This window comes from Nothoprocta perdicaria, unplaced genomic scaffold (assembly GCF_003342845.1).
Source record: "Nothoprocta perdicaria isolate Ctin4 unplaced genomic scaffold, notPer1 scaffold_8, whole genome shotgun sequence".
NCBI classification, from domain to species: Eukaryota; Metazoa; Chordata; class Aves; order Tinamiformes; family Tinamidae; genus Nothoprocta; species Nothoprocta perdicaria.
In genome coordinates, this window is record NW_020456087.1 from 2552914 (window position 1) to 2573830 (window position 20917).

At 34.2% G+C, this 20917-nt stretch overlaps 1 long non-coding RNA gene across 1 annotated transcript in view; it reads left to right on the forward strand.

Annotated features, from left to right (window-relative positions):
• Positions 1-2862: 2862 nt before the first annotated feature.
• Positions 2863-20917, forward strand: part of LOC112958009 — a 119794-nt gene continuing 101739 nt past the window's right edge. The window contains exon 1 of the long non-coding RNA XR_003251319.1: positions 2863-2993. This is a non-coding gene — a long non-coding RNA (uncharacterized LOC112958009). The remainder of the gene's footprint in view (positions 2994-20917) is intronic.

The following is a 20917-nucleotide window of genomic DNA, read 5'->3' on the forward strand; positions in this document are numbered from 1 at the left end:
TTGAACCAAAAAGAAACGCAGTAGAGGGAAGGTTAATCTGTATGGAGTAAGTAAGCAGAAATGGGTAACCAGTCAGTTTGTGAGGTGGCTATACATGTGTTGGCTGTACGTCTTATGTCTGTGACATGAGACATGTAAAATACAGTGGTGTACACATAACATTTAATCAGGACTGTAAAGAAGTAGCTATAATTTCTGACTGTGATATTTCTGCTTTTAGTGATCACTACGAGATTCCATTAATTCAGCAATTTATTTATGACTCCATGCAGAGATAATGCAATCTTATACCTATAGATGGCAATAGCAAAAACTTCGCAAATCAGATAATGGTTGAATAACCGTTGCTTAAATTACACCTTATTAAATAACTAGCAGCACAGGCCTTAAATGCAAAAGCAGCATTCCACAACACAGGAATAAGCCATATACTGCCTTGCTGTGCTGCATGACATGGAGCTTCTCCACAGTGAGAGCAGTGGAGCAGTTTTGACACACATGTGGCACACACACTTCCATGACCACATCTTCTGCTCCCTGTACTGGCACTCTGGGACATGCAAAGAACATTTACAGAATGCAAATGGAATAGGAAAGAACATACAACTGAATATTTTCTTTTCTATGTAAGCCAGTGAATTCAGAATTGTTTGGTTTGTTCAGTTATGATAATGTATTCAGGAGATTAGCAGCAAAGCTGAAATCAGAAAGATGTCTGTGTGTGCTTAATCAGTATTAAACTGGATGGATCAGAGACTGGATATAGGATAGAAGCAAAAAAAAATGTGCAGTGCAAAAATATTTTGGAGAATTTGTATCGGTGTTAAAAAAAAAAAAAAAAAAAAAAAAAAAGTGTGTGTGTGGGGAATTTGCATCCATTGGGTGCTTGGAGCTTTCTGACCCATCGGAATAGGTAAATAATGGATTTATGTCTTCAGTAATGGCTCCAATTCACAGTGGTTTGGGAGTTTTTTCTGCTGGCCTGCTGCCATGGCATAATATTAGAAAATATATAGGAGAGCAGAATACTTCTAAGCTTCTAAACTTACAAAACTTGTGGAAATAATAAGCTTCGTACTGAGGCTAGCACATAGTTCCTGTGTAACGTATTGAAAGCTTGTGTCTCTSTCCCCAGAAGGTAACCCACCGTACCTGTTAATAGCAAGGACTTCCTGAAGGTTTGCATGTGCCTGCCTGCAGACCGCCCCAACTCACGCTRTTCCATGCGGGCTGGCCACATCCACACAAACCTGGACTTGGACACAGCCAAATACCATGACTCCCGTTATATTTCTGCTCAGAATTCAATGCCGTTTAAGATGATGTCCTTCCTCACTCGGCAGCAGACATTGGGACAAAATCTGACAGGGCAGCAGCTAACCATGGGATTTTTCTTTCCTACACTGAAGTACTGGTTTGGTGATCAGAGTTGCACCTGACRGGAGAGCTGCTATTCCTAATTTATTAGCCTTTTTATGGTTGAGATGGAGGAATATCATGGGAAGTACAACACATGTCAGCGTTGTCAGGCGTTACRCAGGAGCTGTCAGAGCTTGGATTGATGTACAAGCTCTACCTGCCTGTGTTTGCCCTTCCAAGCTGCTGAGCACATGCAGGTAAGACAGCCTGTTGGTAATTTTTATCTAATGTTTTCAGCATTGGTAGCTGCTCTTCTTAAAAGTCCYGACACAGAGGGATTCTGCTCAACGAAATTCCCAGGATTTCCACCACTCACACGGGGTATTCCCCAGGAACAAAACACTCTTCCCATTCTTTTCCTGCTCTCCTGTGAGCTCAGAGGTAGCTCTTTTGGTTTTAATTTATTAAGCTCCTGTGAAAAGCTCTCAGCAAAGAAACAAAAACAAGGAAATCTATGGTGCAAATGTCATTGCACTTAACCAGTGAGTCTTTTCAAAAGAATTTTTCTGCATAGACATGTCTAAAATCTTACTTTATCTCCAAAAGCACATCCTTTTTTGAAGACTCCTATGTGAGAATAACTGCAACTATGTGTACAGGGAGCTGTCACCATGGCACTGTTGCTGTCTCATGGTACATGGTCAGAATTCATATGTCAACAATTGTTTGGTGTGGAAGAGGCACTAATTTTCCTGTAAAAATTCAGATTAAACTTTAAACATAAACTATGAAGTGTAAAGATCTATTTTTTTAAGTGCAAGGTAGAAAGAAAGAAGAGAAATCATGCTTTTTGAAGAAAATAGATGAAAAAGTCTTATGCAGGGAAGCCCAACTCACTTGATGGCTGTCCAGTTTGAGTTTTGAGATGTAATGTATTTATTACGATGAATGCATGGATTATACTCCTGAATGCTGAAGGAAAGTATATTCAACCTTTAGAAAGTCATTTCAAGCACCTTATATTGCAGAGAGATTTCACCTTATTACTTCAAGAGTATTTCATCAGTATTGTCAACCTTATAAAATCCTGGATCTTAGAGGAACCATCGTTTCATCTGTTTCTTCTAAAAGATTTTAAAATAGTTTTCCATAACTGCAGGGTATAATTAGGAACAGAAATTTATTTTTCCTTTTTTTTTTTAACCCCCTACCGTGGATGTTTTCTTTCTATTCCCCTCAGCACCTAGTTCGACTCTTAGGTTATCAGAGCAAATGAGCTGCAGTGTTGACTATTCATTTCTCTATCAAAAATTCTAAAAGTTAGTGTCGTGCTGAATACATTTCATTTCTTTTCTTGTAAGTAATTTGAAAATTAGTTTCTGAGATGCTTTAGAAATGAATCATGTGGATCTTTTTTGTGTTTATTTTTTACTACAGCATTGATTATATTATTCTGAGACCACACTAGCCTCACTGACAGTCACTTTTCTCTCAAAGGTTCTGCTGCATCTCTGCATCTCTTCAAGGAGCCATTCCCAGCTTTGTGATTTCGATGAGCTCTGATGTTTYTGGGTTGATATCACCTGTGAAAATCAAGCATTCACATGAACTGGAGCTTTCTGGCAACCCTGCAGGTAGCAAGTTTGCATCTTTGAAACACAGATAGGAAAGTGGTAAAAAATGTGGGCATTTGTACACCAAGCATATACAACGCTATTGAAAAATTCATCCAGTCTCTGTGTTGGTTCTAATACCAACATAGAATGAAAACATAAGTGAAAGCATTCATAGAAAATATTAGCAAGAGAAGAGAATAAATGAAATCCCAGTTCCTATTCAGAGAACTGGCAGAATCAGGCACCACAGCAATGTGAAAAAGACCAAAYTTTATCCAGAGTTACAGATTTCACAGTACAAAATGGAATTTTTTATGCCATCTCCATAACCTTAACTTAGTCTTAATTTATTAGTATTTACTTAGCAGTTTAAGTTTCCTTCCTTCAGGTATATAAAAAAGCAAAGCATTGGTATTATAYTTTCCAGGGCATGAATTGGTCTTGAAATGTGTCATTCTCTCCCTCCAGAAACAATGTTGTCTTTCATTTCTTAAGAGCTGGTTAATGCACTGATTTTAATCTTTCACTATGGTTGACAGTATCTTGGCCTAATCATGGTTCCATGAATGTACCTAAGCAAGTCATTTCACCAAAGGAAATGTAACATAAGGATATGTTTGAAGTTAAGCACAAGTTAAACACTTTGTTGGAAAAGGATGAATCTACATGTATGCCCAAATGCTTTGCTGAATATAGCCAACATAATGAATACATGTAAAGGTAACAGAATCTAAGGAAAAATCCCAGTCATGCTGACGTGCCAGTCCTAAGGAGAGCATAGCTTTACTGCAGGACTTCAGAGTGCAAATTTAAAGGCATTAGTATCAGAAAGCAAAGTGCCAATATATATGACATARAAAAGGTTTCTGGCATGTTGGTGTAAGGCAGAGTATTGCCTCTTTGGGCCAGTTGGCTGCTCTCTAATCTGTCTGTTGTGTGAACAATGCAGCATTAGCAGGAGCTGTGATTTCTTTTCTTATCTTTAAGAAATGCTCAGTTGTAAGAAGAGGTTAACATATGTTATTTACTTGGCTTTAAGAATATGATGTTGGATATATAGAGGATTTATGCATTGGATTCATGAACATTCCCTGCCCTTTGAATGTTTAGTATGTGTATGTGCGTCTATTAGGCTAAATAGGCTGATACTTTATATCCTAGCAATCAAGTTTCATTAGAGACATAAGCTTAGTCTGTAGGCAGGTTTGGATACTTCAAAATCACACATCATTCCTGGTTAGCACTCAAATGTAGAAATGCAGAAGTTTCTCTCTATCCATAGATGCAGAGATATAGATCCTCTACTGCAGCATATCACCCTAGCATTTTATATGGATATTTATCAGTTTATGGGGTGCAAAGATATTCTAATTGTCTTGGCTTAAAAAGATTTGAGTTTAAAATGATACTTACAGATGAAATCCGGCTAGGATATAATTAAATTTTCATTTACATGGAATATACGCATATAGATGATGATGCTGTGATGACTAGAAATGTTCATTTCTATGGAAAGAAATATCTGATTAGGATCTTTTGGGTAACACTCAATCTAATTACTGTATATTGTCTCATCAAGATAGCAATTTTTTCAATTCATCACTTTACGTTTGTTATATTATTTGCATACAGTTTAAATTGCTATTTAAGTTACTTTTGTTTCCTTTCCAGAGCAATTTATATCAGATATGAGTTATAATCAGGAAATGTGTGAACTTTTTGGCTTTTAATAGTGTGTTTCTTATTACTTGACCATCAACACTGGGTGATTAGTACAAATGGTGGACTTGTATTCCACAAAATGAATGGATTGTATCTATAGTAAGTAAGACAATGGATCTGCATTAGACATGCAAATACTATCACTTAAAATGAGATAGAATTTCTCACTGCTTTGAAAATTTTGTATCATCCCCTGAAGACAGATATTTTCTTAGTCTTATTTATAGCTTGAGAGATCAGATCTTTTATCATTTCCTGTCTTCACTTTTAAATGAGCAGAGATTCTCTATGACAGAAAAATTGACCCAATATACTACATTTTCAGAACAAAGCATATAAGAAGAAACAAAACCTAGAAAATTTAATGTGTCCATGAAGATTTTCAACTGCAAATTTCAAAATCCATTGTGCTTATTATTTGATGAATAAGTATAAAAAAAAATTGATAGCTGAAAATTTGCATACAAATTGCATTGACAAAATATTAATCACTGCAAAACAGCTACAAAGATATACAGAGACTTTTAAGGGAATCTACACCAAGGAAGGCTATAATGATAGTTATATTTTTACAAAAATATATAAAAAATATTATCCTTCTACTCTGTGACAGAGATTTAAAAGTCCTACATTTCAGCCTAAAATCTGTGCCAAATATTAAGGCAATTAAATATAGTAATTTTACTATGTTCTAGTAACCTCCTAACCTTTACTAGTTTTGTAACCTCCAAATTCTTATATATGACTGGAGTCACCTTATAGATTCATGGAAATGGGACTGAGAAGAGATCGCAGGAGGTCATCCAGAGCACCTCTTGCTTAAAATGCAACTATTGCCAACTGCAGCCTGTGTAAATTCTTGGCTGCCTCTTGCCTAATCTGAACTCCAGAAACCAGCCAGAGCGCTGCCTCAGCGGAGCCACAGGCTCAGGCAGCTCAAGCTGCTTTATACACATCAGCACTGAAGTCAGCTTAAAACACACCAGTCATTTTCACTCCAAAGCTTACAATAAGGGTTCATTCAAAAAAAGAAATGCAATATTTTTTACCTTTCTGAACTTGTTGAATTCAAAACCCACACTTGCTGCCTTGCTGCCTACTAAATCATTTGCTTTTTTTTTTTAATTTAAGTTCAATAGGTTCTTATGAAAAAATCATATACAAGCAAAGAACTTGCATCTAGGATATTGTCTTTTGACTGTTAGTGTTAAAGATAATTTAGTCTTTGGCTAAATTCAACATAAAATAATAAAGAATTTCCTAATCACAAAGAAATAGGATGTTATCATTCTTAATGTCCATTGCCTCTACGGAATAAAAAAGTCAATGACAAGCTTCAAAACAGAAATCCACCATCACATAATTATTATTAAGTGACTTTATTGTATCATATTTCATGACAAATATCTGAGTTGAAAAATAGTCAGTTAAATCTTTGATGTTGTTGAAATAAAACTGCAAAACTACATTGAAATGTTCCTTGAAATAAAGTATTTCTTATTCAAATTTTTTTTTCATAACACCAGATAAATACTTCATGATAAATATTTTCTGTGGAAATTTTATTTTGGCCGTAATTAAATGTTAGCTGACACCTGATAGAAGCAGGAGAAAGGTTGCCCCTCTGGCACAGCATTGCAATCTGCAATCTGACAGTAAGGGATGGCTTAAAGGAAACTTTAACTGGTCTGGCGAAGTGCTCCAGGAAAGCTGCAAATATGGAAAACTTGACTGTACTGACTGAAATCCATTTGACMATGAGCACTTGAAATCCTTTCTAAAATGACAAGTTTGTCTTTATTTGGGCTCAAATGTTAGCAATAGCTTCCAAGGTTTCTTGCAGTTATATTTGCTTCCAAAATGGGAAATGGACCTGCTGCTCAGGGCGGAAGCCTTTAAAATAAATGTCTAGGACATATCAGGGAAAAATTCTCTTCTGTTTGATTATTTGATTGATTGTTCTGCCAAAATGAATAGCTKGAACAAGTGCATCTTGTTTGTGCAGTGCTGAATAAACAGATCTGATGGACATACAACTCAAGAAAACTGCTTTTAACACAATGATTAACCCTATTAGGAAGCTTGTTCATATGCTTGATTGTCACAATACTAAAAATGCTCAACTGAAATCAGAGGAATAGTACATTATGCTGAAAAAGCAGCATATCTTGTCTAGAAATGTTGGCAAAGAACTCATCCATTGACCTTGAAAAGTGGCAAGATCTCATTTCCAGCACGATGCGATGTGGATCTTATTCAATTCTTATTTCAGCACCAAAACAAACCCTGAAGTTTTAAGGTAGGTTTCCTGGTATGTGCTAGTGCACAAAGCCCTTTCTCTGACTATCCACAGCAATTTATGTTACTAATGCCAAGCTTATCTGAAGATCAAAATGGAARTTTTAATGGAGTAAGGAATAAAAAAGGAATAAATAGAGGAAAAGGCTTGCATGTATACTCATCTTTACCTGTCATTTATGAAGTGCATCTTCATAAATGGGGCACATTCACGTCASTTGAAGGATCTATTCTACTTATTTTTTCTTTTAATATATGAGTGTATCGTAGCCATTGTAGGGAAAAAATCCTGCTATTTTTAGTGCATTTAGCTTTCTCTCTGRGCCTCTTGCTGCCTTCCACAATATTTATAGATTATTGGCTCTTTTTCTTTTAAGATAAATAAATTGTCAGCTCAGATCTTTGTTCTAAAACAGCAGCTGGTATGCTGGTCATGATTTTTGCATATCAGCACTGCCCTGTATTGATGGTATTTTAGAAAATTCCTATTGGTATATGTTGATTGGATGAATCTGATTCTCTTCCAAGAATCTATAGTAGCAGCAAGCACTGCCAGGAACGCCACAGGCAAGAGCACAGCAGAGCTGGGAACTTCTGAGGAGGACTGTATTAAGGCAATTCTCTTCCATTTGCACCATGAAACTAAAATTAAGAGAAGGGCATCTAAAATAATCAAAGGATTGAGAAATGAGATCTGTAAGCAATGTTAAGCGAGATAAACATACATGCTCTTCACAAAAGCCAGTTGAGTGGGAGGACAGGGAACATGAAAGCATTTTACATTGAAACAGTGCATACAAATAGATATTCTAAGAAGAAAGATCTTGATTTCATGAACTGTAGCTAACAAAGGAAATAAGAGACCAAAGTCTACAGAACTACTCAGGTGGTTCTATTAAAAGTAGAATTTTATTCAATGCATGTAGYATGGAAAAGAATGATAACTTATAACATGTAAGATAAAACACTAATAATTATTTTATGTATATTTGTACACGTATAYATCTAAATAAAYATGTATATACATATACATTTTGAATTCCAAGGATTGCATTTTATTATATTTTTAGCATTAGATGAAATATATTTCTTGCAGAAAAAAACAATTCTATCTATCTCTCCACATAACTTATTTAAAAATTTGTTTTCTCATTCCTTGTCAATATTTCAAAGGAGTCTTGTTTTTATTTTGCTAATATTACCCATCAAAGAATAATTTGTTGATGCCTGTAAATTGTTTTGAGAGGTGAATGGAATAAGCATGATAAGTATTTGGTAATATTATTAATATAGATTGGTAAAACCTATATAACAATCCCAGAGTTTATGCATTTTGATATCATTTTCTCCATTACATTTGGTGCAGTTTGATGTCATCTTAATATGTCAGACTAATATTTGACCGCCAACTTCTTTTCAATGTATTCAGATTTTATTAAAAGAGGAGAAGATAAATCTTAAATGTACAATTTTGATATGGTAGGTTAGCTTTTACAATGTTTTATGATATCTATAATTTAAACGGCAGAATAATCTACCAGTTACACATTTGAACTAATTTTTAGTTTGTTTACTTTCAATAGCAATGATTTGATTGACTGCAATTCATAAACACCTTCTGTGTATCTCATATCTCAGATTTCAACATTGATTGAATGTGTATGATAACTTATGATGCAATAAATAAAAGTTTCATTGTCTTAACTGGAGCCATAATCTTTGCTCTCTATGAACATCTCCAAATGTTTTCTGAAATGAAGCTTCTACTTCTCATATGTACATCAATGAATAAAATTGACATATTCTAATAAATATCTGATGGGTGGTCCTGGGATATAAGTGGAGTCCCTTCAGATCCCAAGTGACAACCAACAATCTACACTGCACATACAAGAGTTAGAAATATGAAAGTGTTATATGGGAGAAAGAAATTCAGTATTTTATGTGAGTGAAACCATAACAATCACTGTAAGAATACATATGGAATTTTTGTAGATATTTTCTTGGCCAGCTTCCAGTATTGTAGCTGATGCTGCCTAAAAGGATTTCAACTGGTTTAGACAAAAATACCCAGAGTTGGTTCTTTATGTAAATTTTCCTATTGGAAGAGAGTGTGAAGCACTGACAGCATTGTTTGTCAATGTCCTCCAGTGATTGTTAGCGATGCATTCTCGCACATATTGTTTCAGACAAAAAATTAGTATTTTGCATTAGCAGAGGATAATTAGGCAATAAGATACAAAAGAGAGTAGGGTTATCATGAGATAAACACACACATGGGGTGTTATGAGGCACAGCCAAGTATCTGCAATCCCTCCAGGGTATGATTATCTCGTGATAACCGCACACCCTGGAGTTGCCTTATTGCTATTATAAAATATCTTTATTATAGGAAGAAATGCGCATTTTTGTGCTGAAAAAAAGACGAAGGTGGCAATTTAGAATGCTGAACAGCAGTTTCAGCTGAGCTGTGTGGTTTACATAGATTAATCTATCCCATTGGAATGTTTCCTCGGCCAAAAAAATGTTCCCTAAATCCAAGCAGTCATAATCTGTAGTGATGTGCAGCTATTTGGAGTATTTGAGAAATTCCCTCCTCAGTTCTTAGGCTGTTTGTTTGACTGCAAGGTATGCACACAGCCATATGAAGAGATGGAGCAGTGTTAAGAGGATGGTGAACATTCTGAGTGTTTGATAATATTTCTAATATCTGGGTTCCTCCTTTTTTCTTTTATGCAAAGCCTGTGTAAACTCTGGAAGACCTCAGAGAGTTGAATAATGCATCTAAAGCTAATTGAAAACTATCAGGAGAGAGAAGTTGCAAAGTACAAACAATGTCAATAGCACTTTAAAAGCTGGGAAAGTGATGAGCCAGAGAAAAGGGAGAAGTCCATTCCAAGCAGCACGGTTGCTTTTCTACCAAGCATGGAGAGGCGATGTAGTAAAGGGTGAAGGCAGCTGGATAAAGGCCTCTTTGTACTGAACTGGAGCCTTGTCACCGTCTTCTCTGAACCAAGATTTTTACCTAGAGAATACTTAGAATCAGTCCTACACTTCTTCCCATAAAAGCTGTATCCTCACGAAGGCCCCTCTGAGTTGACAGTCTTGCTGTGTCTCTTTGGGGACACCTCATAAGAACCAAAACAATTTGGTCATGTTCACAGCACATGAAAACTTTTTAGAAAAATGAACAAATATTGTCTTTGAAAATACACCTGGAAATGGTTTTTTTTTTTTTTTTTTTTTTTTTCAGTCCTACGTTACCCATCTGTAATTATTTTTGAAGATCTCTTCATTCTACTATTCCTTTAAGGAAACTGTTTTCATATTCCAGAAGGAAATTCAGGCAATATTCAGTTTCTGTAAGTTTCTATTATTACCGAACAAATCTTAGGAAGAAATCAACACTGAAATAGCTTATAAATTATGTGTTAAAATATAATCAATATTTGTATTCATGTTTGGGCATAAAAACCCACAAAGAAAGCTTAGCAGAATTTATTTCTGCTTGGAAACTTGTACCGTGGCCTTCAAAATGTGTCAGCTTTAATTTAAGATTGGTGTTTAATATGGAATATGGAGATCAATGCAATTGATTTGATTGAATAAAAAAGTCCTTGTAAGGATATATGGAGCACATTTTTAAATGCAACAAGCCCAATAATTGGTTTAAATGTAAAAATAAATTGTGTCTAGAGATATCTATCCCAGCCAGGGGTGAGACTTTATTGGTTTTTGCATTTCACTAACTGATGTGCTTTCATGTAAAATCAATATTGTGCAGTCAAATATATTTTGCTTTGTTATGTAGTAGGTTCAGTTAGGTAAAATATAATTTTAAATGTAAGAAACCAAATCTTTATTTTACAATAAGCCTGCTGTGAAAAAAACGAAGGGAAAATTTAGAGAGACACTTTTAGCTTCCTAAATATTCTATAGAGTCCTTTGCATAATGTATAGATTTTTCATGTGCTTCTCCAGCATTTTAGTTTGCTAACTCTCAGCCTTTTAATTAAGTCCCTAGCCATTCCTCTGGAAGTAATTGCCATCTGTGGAATATTAGACACCATTTTAAGTGAAGCATACATACCTGCTTAGCAGAGCTATATAAAACTACACAGAACACTTCTATCTGCACTGATGTCTTCACTTTTCTTCCATTACCATGAGGAAGAAATTTATTTTTCCATTTGGTTACTTTTGACACTTTTAATACAAATGAAAGGCAGTTTCCATAGGAAAAAGCACACTTTTATTTTCTTAGGATTATGTCTTTCTCACAATRGAATTTGGCATATCTAAATGGTTATCTAAATGGTCAGGGAAACTCAGTCACTACAGAATATTTCAGCAGAGAAAAATAGTGAACAAGAGAATTCAAATAGATATAATCAATTCAAATGGGTGCAGTCAATATGGCTAGGTTAAAATGGCAGGAAATATTGGCTATTTTCTGAAAATTTGTACATATATAATCAATAATCAGAACAGATGATTGAAAAAGCTATTAATATCCACCAAGGAAATTTTATTTCAAAGAATTATTTCCATGTTCTTTCATGATCTACAGTTGAAGAAGCCCATGAAGAAAAGGCATTCTTGCATGTGCTTGCATGTGCCAGAGAAACAGACTTTTAATGTCATTTTATCCTCCAAACCCCAAATTACAGTGTTCTCCTTTGTTCTTATTTTCCTTACTTCAGGATGCTGACTGCTTCTCTCTGTGGTCTTGAGGAAGTAGGTACAATTTGGTGGTGCACTTTGCAAAGCTGTAATTATTGCTGAAATTGTACATTTTCATTTTCAGTAGTTTCTATTCTATAAAGTTTGCATGCAGATAATTTTTGTTTCTAAGTACTTCTGTGGACCCTACAATTCTGAAACACTCAAAAGGTTAAAAAATAATAGATATAGAAAGTAAATATACATACAATTTATTGAATTCAACAGAGCAGAGAATTTTTCTGGACTAGTGATTTCATTGACCAGTTTTACACTTTTTAGTCATGCCTTAAAACAATTGAGCACATGCCATAAACATCGAGTCACTGGAAAATGAAATCTGGTGAACCGTTCAAAACCTAACTGAACTAATATGTTAGAATATTATAGCTTCAGAATGTGTGCAGTGAATTCTAAGGCAGCKTGCATGCCATTTTGGTCAAGAAGGTTTTGAAAGACATTTGCATAAAGGTACAGATTTTTTTCAAACAAAAGATTACTAGGATACAGAATTCTRTTTTCAGAAAGATTTTAAAAGAAAAAGATATCAGGAGAAATAGGCCTGGATCTGTTTGAATCAAACCCTTAACAATGTTTAGGGCTATTTAGATAAGGATGCATTATTTGACCATTTATATAATTCATGATGGTTGAGATGTACAATTAATTTTCTTTATATGTGGGAAACTGTATTCTTAGTCAAGTCACCATTTTCCCTCCTGTTTTAGTTTGCAGSTAACAAACTCAGACACTAAGTAGAAGACATAAGTTGATGTGGACAACAGTAACTAGACACAAGAATATTTGAATAGATGCCACGAGAAAAAGAAAGAATTGCAAATTATAGGACTAGCTCTAAAATATAAACTTTTTCAAAACATTATAGAATACCATTCAAGGAGAAGATTTCCCCAGAGAATTGAGATTTCTGGAGCAGCTTCTTAAAACTAGTAAGGCAATGAAAACTGTAGGACTCTATGGAAAAGCTAATAACTGAGAGAAAGAGCAATGAACCTACGAGGGAATTTTAAAAGTCATTTTCTTTTGTCTTTTGTATCCCTTTATTCAGTTGGCTTCCCTTTGTTTGAGGTCCATTAAGTTACATGCTCATACAGTGCCTTCTGGAATGGGCATTACTCCAGAGGGAGGGTGGGGAAGGTTAAGGCACAACTATAGCATAAGTAATAATTTTAATAATTTATTTGAAATGAGGCCCACGCTGCATATTTTTCATATATCATAATGTCATTATTGTAAAACCACACACACAAAAAAGCTTTCCAGATGGAGTTCCATGGAGATTGTTTAACTATCACTCCCAGCAAGTGCAAAAGGCAGCCACAGAGGAATGCTGCATTAAGGAGTATCTCTTATCACCCACATATGACATCAGTTGCTGGTACCGGCAACCTCTACATCTCCCTCAGCAATTGCATTCCACAGAAAACAGCTCGAGAAATACGCTGTCTGTAACATACAGATTTTACTCATGCTTTAACATGAAATGATGGCACTTTTAGCAATGACCTATTGGTTTTCTTTGTTCACTGCTTTGTGCATTTATAGTGTAAGAAGAAATTCAACTAAGATTAAAAGAGCTAGCAGGATGAAAAGAACATATTTAGTGTGTTGTAAAGTTGTCAGGCCCTATACTAGTGCATATGGTCCATCATTAAGCTCCTCAATAGAAATATAATGTTTCCTAAGAACAGCCTGCCCTGTTCTCCCGTTGGAAGATAGTTCCAGAACTTCACATTGCTGACAGATAGAAACCTTCTTCTGTTTTCTAGTCTATAAGGATTTTGGCATCAGCACTTCTTGCATGAGCATTGGCTCTCTTAATGGTTCTTTTGCCTCATTATGCCTCATTGTGCTTCAACATATTTGTAGACAGTAATCATATTTCCTCAAAAGTCATGCTGAAAAGTGCTGTCCTGAGACAGGCATTCTATTTTCCTGATCATCTTTGTATTTTCTTCAGCTTGACAAATATCTTACAGCACAAGATTATATGCTACATTTTCCAGGAGATGAGGCCTACTGCATTCTCTTTGTCTAGAACATAAGGAAGTTTTTTAGATTATCCTAAGAGAATCTAGCTTTGATAAATCCATGTTGTGTTTTAAATTACTTTTTACTTCCCCATTTTTATCTTTTCCTTCAGAAATCTTTCACAGAATCTTTCTGACTACAGAAGTCAGATGTTAAAGTTTTTAATTGCTTCTGTCTTTTTCCCATTCTTAAATATAATCGCTTTTTCTATTTTCCATCAAGTGGTATTTTATCTATTAAATTTGTTTTAAAATATTAGACTTGTAGCTGCACACACAGTTCTTTATGAACTCTGAGGCAGAGGTGATCTGCTTCTTCTCAGCAACAAGAATATATGAAATTCCGAGGACAGAAATCTTTAAATTCATGAGAGCAAAGATTGTGTCTTACTGAGTAGACCTACAGCACATTGCAAAAGGATGACTAAGTAAAGTTATGGCATCCAGTCATTACTTCAATATTAACAGTGATGTATTTTTCCACCAGAAGAATACACTGGTGATATTGGTGGTTGATGCCACCAATATGCTTTCATAGGTATAAGTTGTACAGAAGGAATGATGGTGGGCAGAAATAAATATTTTGTTATGTATGAAAAAAAAAAAAAGTCACTACATGGAACTAATTAGATGTACATAATTTAGGAACTGTTTAGAAAATAATGTAATTCATCACTTATCAAAWTTTAGTGAGAAGGAATTATGGTAAATATAAAATAATGTATAATTTTCAGAATAGACCACCAGCCTCATCAGTAGAAAAAAAAATGAAGACACTAACCAGGGAAGGATTATGATCCTTAAGTGGTCTTTTTGCTTTTCAAATATTTTTGTATTCAGATATCCTGGTGATACTTGTCTAGTGGATTTGCAGAATTAAAGAATGTGTTTTCCATTAAAATGAAATGGCTAAGTTGTAACAGCTAAGGACTAAACTAACTGATCTAGCTGACTGAATGGGAGGATTCTTCAGAACTGATGATCTAAGGAGGAGAATTTCCTTTTCTGATTCGTTTAGTCAGGAAAAATCCCCTTGAGTATATGCAGATCTCAGTGGAAATGCTGCTAAGAAATGTGAGGAAGGTGGAATAGTTTGTAAATGCGGATTCGGAATACCAAAGCACAGTTTTGTTTTAAAAGGCAACGAGCTCAGTATATCCATACTCTAATGATGTCACTAGTGGTGAATAAGGGAGAAATTTAGTGCAGTGAAATTCAATGGGGTAAAGAATCTCACAAGCAATAATTTCATCATATCATTAAAAGAGAGAATGATTTAATCTAACACTGGAGGCTGACTAATTCCAAAGACACAGATACGTTTGTAATATATCTTCCTTTTGAAAATAAAATACGTTTTTTTAATGTACACAGTTAATACATGTTTTTAATGTAAGAAGTCTGATTTTGCCTTAATCTGTTATATGGGTTTTACAAGTGCTGCTTCATAATCTGTCCAGTTAGGCTTTGAGTTTTCAAATCCTCTATCTCCAAGCTTCTAAGCAATAATTTTTCCTGATATATCTAGAGAGAGAAAAAAAAAAAAAAAAAAGTCAGTGAACTTTGATGCCTTTATTTTAGTTTCTTTAGGTGAAAATAAAGTCAGTTTTAATTCTTAGTGCTACACAGCTATAGAAAATCTGTTATTTTACATAATGGAATGGTTTTACCTTATGGAAGGCATTTTTTTCTGGCATTTTGACAAAGAAATTTATATGGGAGTGATTTCTAATTAATAAGATATTTTATATTTTATTTATATATGGTAGTTTTTAACAGTGACCATCTGTTCATGGGTTAGGTATTCAGTATTCAAAACTGATCATTTCAACCATTTTGTTGTACATCACATGCTAAGTTTCCAATTAGCAAATATAATTGACAAAGTTAATAAACAAATGGCAGAGGTGACTTGACCCAAAATAGTATTAGCTTTGATATATTATACAATATATTGCTTGTTTAGCATAAAAATATTTACCTTGCTTGTAAAATTGTGTTTTATAGAAAGAAAGAATAAAACAAAAATGCACAATTGGACTAGCTAGAACAAATGTACATTTGACTATGTAACTGCAATTGGTGGGGATTTTACTGTCCTATCAATACAAAGGACACAGTGTAACACAGTGGTTGGACACATTTATTTTAGAAATCTCCCTTCTCCCAATCCTACTAATTGTTCTCCTTCTTCTACTAATCTCTAGTGTGCTCTGATCAGTGTAGTTAAATGACAATTACAGGGAAAATAAACCCTTATCTTCTTTGATCAAGGCAGAAAAATTAATGAGAGAATCAGTAGAAAAAAAATAAAGCCTACATTTTCTCAACATCTCCACTTACCTGCCTTACTTATATTTGCAACAACCTTGATTATATGAAGAACACTATTTTCTTGACTGATGGTCTATAAGAATAGATATCGCTACACTTGAGAGTCATAAGATTGATCTAAATCAGAGTTAGACCAAGCAAATCTCCAGCTGTGGTTTTCCTTGCCTTGTTTCCTCTGCAGTTATCTGGTCTGGAAAGGACCGAGCTCCAGGAAAAACCTACTTTAAAATGTACTTTGTTCCCTGGATTTTTTCTTAAGAGCTAGAAGTGGGCAGGAAGAGGTCCAAGTTTCAGCTCTAAAGCCACCCTGCCATTGCCTCCAGTGTACAGTTATTGCCGTGTGAATATCATTGATTTCAAAGGAAGAGCCACATAGGGCTGAATTGCTCTTCTGAACTGTTGTGGTTCCCTCACTAGATGTCAAGATGCTGGACAAAACATGTACTCTAGTTCACAGTGAAGTTTACAATCAGAAGACAAAATGGAAATGATAATTTCATACAGACAGACTCCAAACTGCCACCAGCTGTGCCGAATTTCCTCCTCTTTTCTCAGCTGTCTCCATCGTACTACAAGACAAACTTTAGTATTTCCAGTCACTGTTGTTCACAAATTATCTGTGACTCATATAGCAACAAGGAGGAAGGTAGAAAGCTTATGGTAGTTGGTGTCTGAGTGATTATGGCCGTGAAAATTATGAGCTCTGAATGGTGCCTTTATCAATGTCACAAATATGACATTCATTTTTAGCACTGGAATGCATTACAAAACTGAAAACAAGAAAAAATAAATATTAGATCAAATTTTAGATGACATTCACTGAACACATTAATGCATTTTTAAAATAATATTATAATTATTATCGTCTCTGACCAGACATTTTCATCCATTTTTTCTGAAGCCAACAATAACCCACAGAGGTTTAGAAAATATCTTTTGGGAAGATCGAGCAGAAATTATGCCCATCCATTTTGATTTAAAGACTTCAAGAAATGGAAAATTTATTGCATCCTTTGGTAAACTGTTGTAATAGATAATTACCCACAACATCAAAAGTTGCATCTATTTCCAGTTTGAACTCTGTTGACTTCAACTTTCAGTCATCGGATGTTATATTTCTTTCTCCCAGATAAAGTAATGCTGTAAGTCCTATTTAGAGAAGTACAGGCCATACACACATTTTGTCCTTCTTTTAACTCATTTCTGAATATTCCATTGACCAAGTTTCCTTATACACTGACTAAATGAAAACGTGAGTTGTAAGCAAATACTACAAAACAAACGAAAATACAGTTTGACACTTGCAAATATGCTTACCAGAGGAACGGCTTAAATGGCCAGGATAGTCAGCTAGGGAATCCAAATCTTACCTTGTTTTGGAAGGAAAGTATTATCCTGGAATATTTTTATGAATCATTTCATTGAATACTATCTGATCATTATTTTATTTATTTGTTTAAGAGCTGTTCCACTTTTCAGAATTGATGTTTAAATTATTAGGTGTTGGAAAAAAGAGGCTTGAAAAATTAAATTTGTTTTTGTTTTAAACTAATAAACATATATAGATTTGCAAATAGAAAACATGTAATACTGTAAATTGATTTTTGATAATTGATACATTGATTAAATTGATACAGAAATGAAAATATATATAGGCTTGCACTACTTAATGGTTTCTAATTAAAGTCTTGATGTTTTCAAAGTTGTAAAATCTTTATATATATATATATTTATATTTGATAACAAGTAGAGGGAGAAATCATTGTGTAGAATTCTTATACATGTGAGGATGTCTGATCTAGGAGTTTCACTAGATGATAGGTAAAAAGATATTCCCAAATGTGTCCTTTACTTTTATCATGGAATAAATCCTTCAGAAAACAAATAAACACACAAAACACAATTCCTTCAATTAAATAAAAAGTAGAAGTGGATTTAAGGGTATGTAAGATAAAGTATTTGAGAATAACTAACCTTATTATTTCCCTTCTGTAGAAGATTTTAAAGGGGACACAAAGGTTTCAGCAATATGATGTTTAGTTTCTCCTTGTCTACTTTTAATAGACAGGATTGTTGAAGATTAATGTTTATCAGCTAATAAATTTGCAAGGGTATCGTGGCTTATTCCCATAGTACTATAACTTACATGCATTCATTAACCCTGAGTCTGCTTGCTGGCTAACAAGGTCTCACTTTGTATTCTAAAGATTTCCCTCTTCATACACTGTTAGGTTCACTAAATTTTCCACCTTTTATTTAGTGTAGTGTCAGTCCCAGCCAGTTCACCTTGCAGTTGATATTTATTACATTGAGTAATATGATGTCCCTTAGCCCCTCCATATAGGCTGTGTTATATGACAACAAAAGCCAGCTCTAGTCTCACCTGTATCACTTCTGTGAGTAAAAAGAAATTTCAAGAATCTTTACAGAAAAGAGAGGGTTCATGGAAGAAAAGAGAACATTCACCATGAGAGTTTATACGTTAAGTAACATATATCCCAATATGAACTATATTTATATATTAAGGAAGATGTTACTGATAATAGAGAAAAAGGTATTTTTAATTATCAATACATTGAAAGAGTTGTCTTGTTCTTTAAATCCTTTCTAAAGCTAAAGTAAAATGAGTAACAAACTTTTGGTAAACAGAGCAGAATTCTGGCCTGAAATTGTTGTCTTAAAGGTCAATGACTAGGAATTTTGTGAAAACCTGGAATTTAATTTCCTTTTCTAAACAATTATTTGACATAGATCTGTATCCAAACCATGCACAGACGTGCCAGTGACACTTGGAGGAAAGACTAATTCCATCTGGAAGAGAGATTGGTCTCTTTTTCAGAGCAGGGCAGGACTGTGGACTCTATGATATGCATAAGATCTTATGAAGAAAAAGTCTTCACAATGAAGGATAGCTCTTTTTAGGCCTGACTTCTCCCTGTGAGTTTGTGCATAGTAGGTATTCTTTAGATGAGGTGAGCAATGGTTCTATTTTGCACATTCAAGTAGGAATCTGTCTTCAGTCTCCTTAGATGCCATGTACCAGCTGTTGCTGACTTACTAGCAAGTGATTCCTATCTGCTTCCTCCTCCTGCTGAGATATCTGCCTCCAGTCATGAAAACAGATTCACTTCTTAGCAGATATATCACATTAACTTCTGTTGCTTGGCTGTCATTATATAATAAAATTGTTGGTCTTTAATAAATCTTTTTTTTCATATATTCACATTTTAATTCAATTTCCAGGCATCCAGATTGCTGCATCAAAAAATGTGCATTGAGCTAAAAATATTAAAGCCATATAGTATCTTAAATTTTGAAAATTAGGAGATAAAACTATCTCCAGAAAATAATATCCATAAGAAATAATATATCATGCAAGCTTTATAAATGGATAATGTGGCCAAGATTTGCTCAATCTCAATAAAGCTAAGGTTTGTATTTTCAGAAATGTTATCAAACTCCATAAGTAACATATGAAAAATGTTTAATGTTAGCATATAGCTTAACGTATAGCTATCAGTATTATGCTCCTGTAATTCTATATATGCAAAAAGATCTATTCAAAACGCAACTGATAATTTATATTTCAGAGAAGTGCAGATGTGTTTGTTTTTTAATGGTTCAGATTATGCCTAAACACAAGCAAGCATTTCATACCAGAGGAAAAAAAAATCAATCTGAGAGCTCTTTACTTTGTGATTAAATCTAGAACCTGAGTTCAGATAGTAGAACTACCATTCTGCCGGGCTCGAGGGTAAGAACGCATAAGGGATAAACTAGGGAATATTCCTGCAGCATCTCATCATCTCAAATTTTTCAGGAATTAAAAACTCTCAGTATTGCAATTCCCATTCAAAGTAATATAGTAGCATTCATTGGCTGAATTGCCACATAAATTCATATTTTGCATCATTTACTGCCAAATGCCATCGTTCCCAGCATGGTGTCTTTCAAGAGATGATAAGCATGATAAGCTAGAACATGGGGTCCCTATGTATAGCAGAATATAAAGAAGAACATATTTTTGTTCTGGAAAATGGCTCTTACTAAAAAATCATTCAGCAGTTTTTGAATTAGACAGAAACCTCAGTAAGCAAATCTTTGGAAAAAAAAAATCAACCCTCCAATTAGCAATAATAACTCAAAAAGCAATTGTCATGTACGTTTTAGACCCAACAGAACATTTTATGACAATGTTTTTCTGATTAAAAATAATATTTTAATAAAACCAAGAATTTCTTCAGGATTTTCATTACATTTCATGGTTTTTTTTTTAAGTTAATAAGATAGAAAGGTTTTATTTGGGGATTACGTAAATGAAACATATATTTTTCTTTCTTTAAATATATGATTTAGACAAGTCAATTTCATCAACACAAACCTTTTTAAATCAAGTTGAGAAGAATTTTTTAAGAACTTTTGTTGGAAATAACAGATCATTAATAAAAAAAAAACAGAATTAGGAGAGTTTTGAAAATAACCACATTTCTTCTCAAAAAGAGGTCTTTATTTTAACTGACTTTTGGTTGCATTTAGAAGCTGATAGAATTGTCCAGCAGGACTTAATGTGAGTCATCAGTGATTCTGAGCATTCCCCAGATGCCTTAATTAAATGAAATATGAGTATTCAAATAAAGCCCTTTGAGCAAACTTGATGAACCTTGATAAAGAAAAGATGAAGCAAATAGATACATCAGTTTACCAAGTCAATATTTCACACAGAAAATCATCCTTTTTTGTGTGTGTGTATGGGGGGTTGGAGGAGTTGTGGGTTTTTTTTTTTTTTTTTTTTTTTTTTTTTTTTTTTTTTTTTCA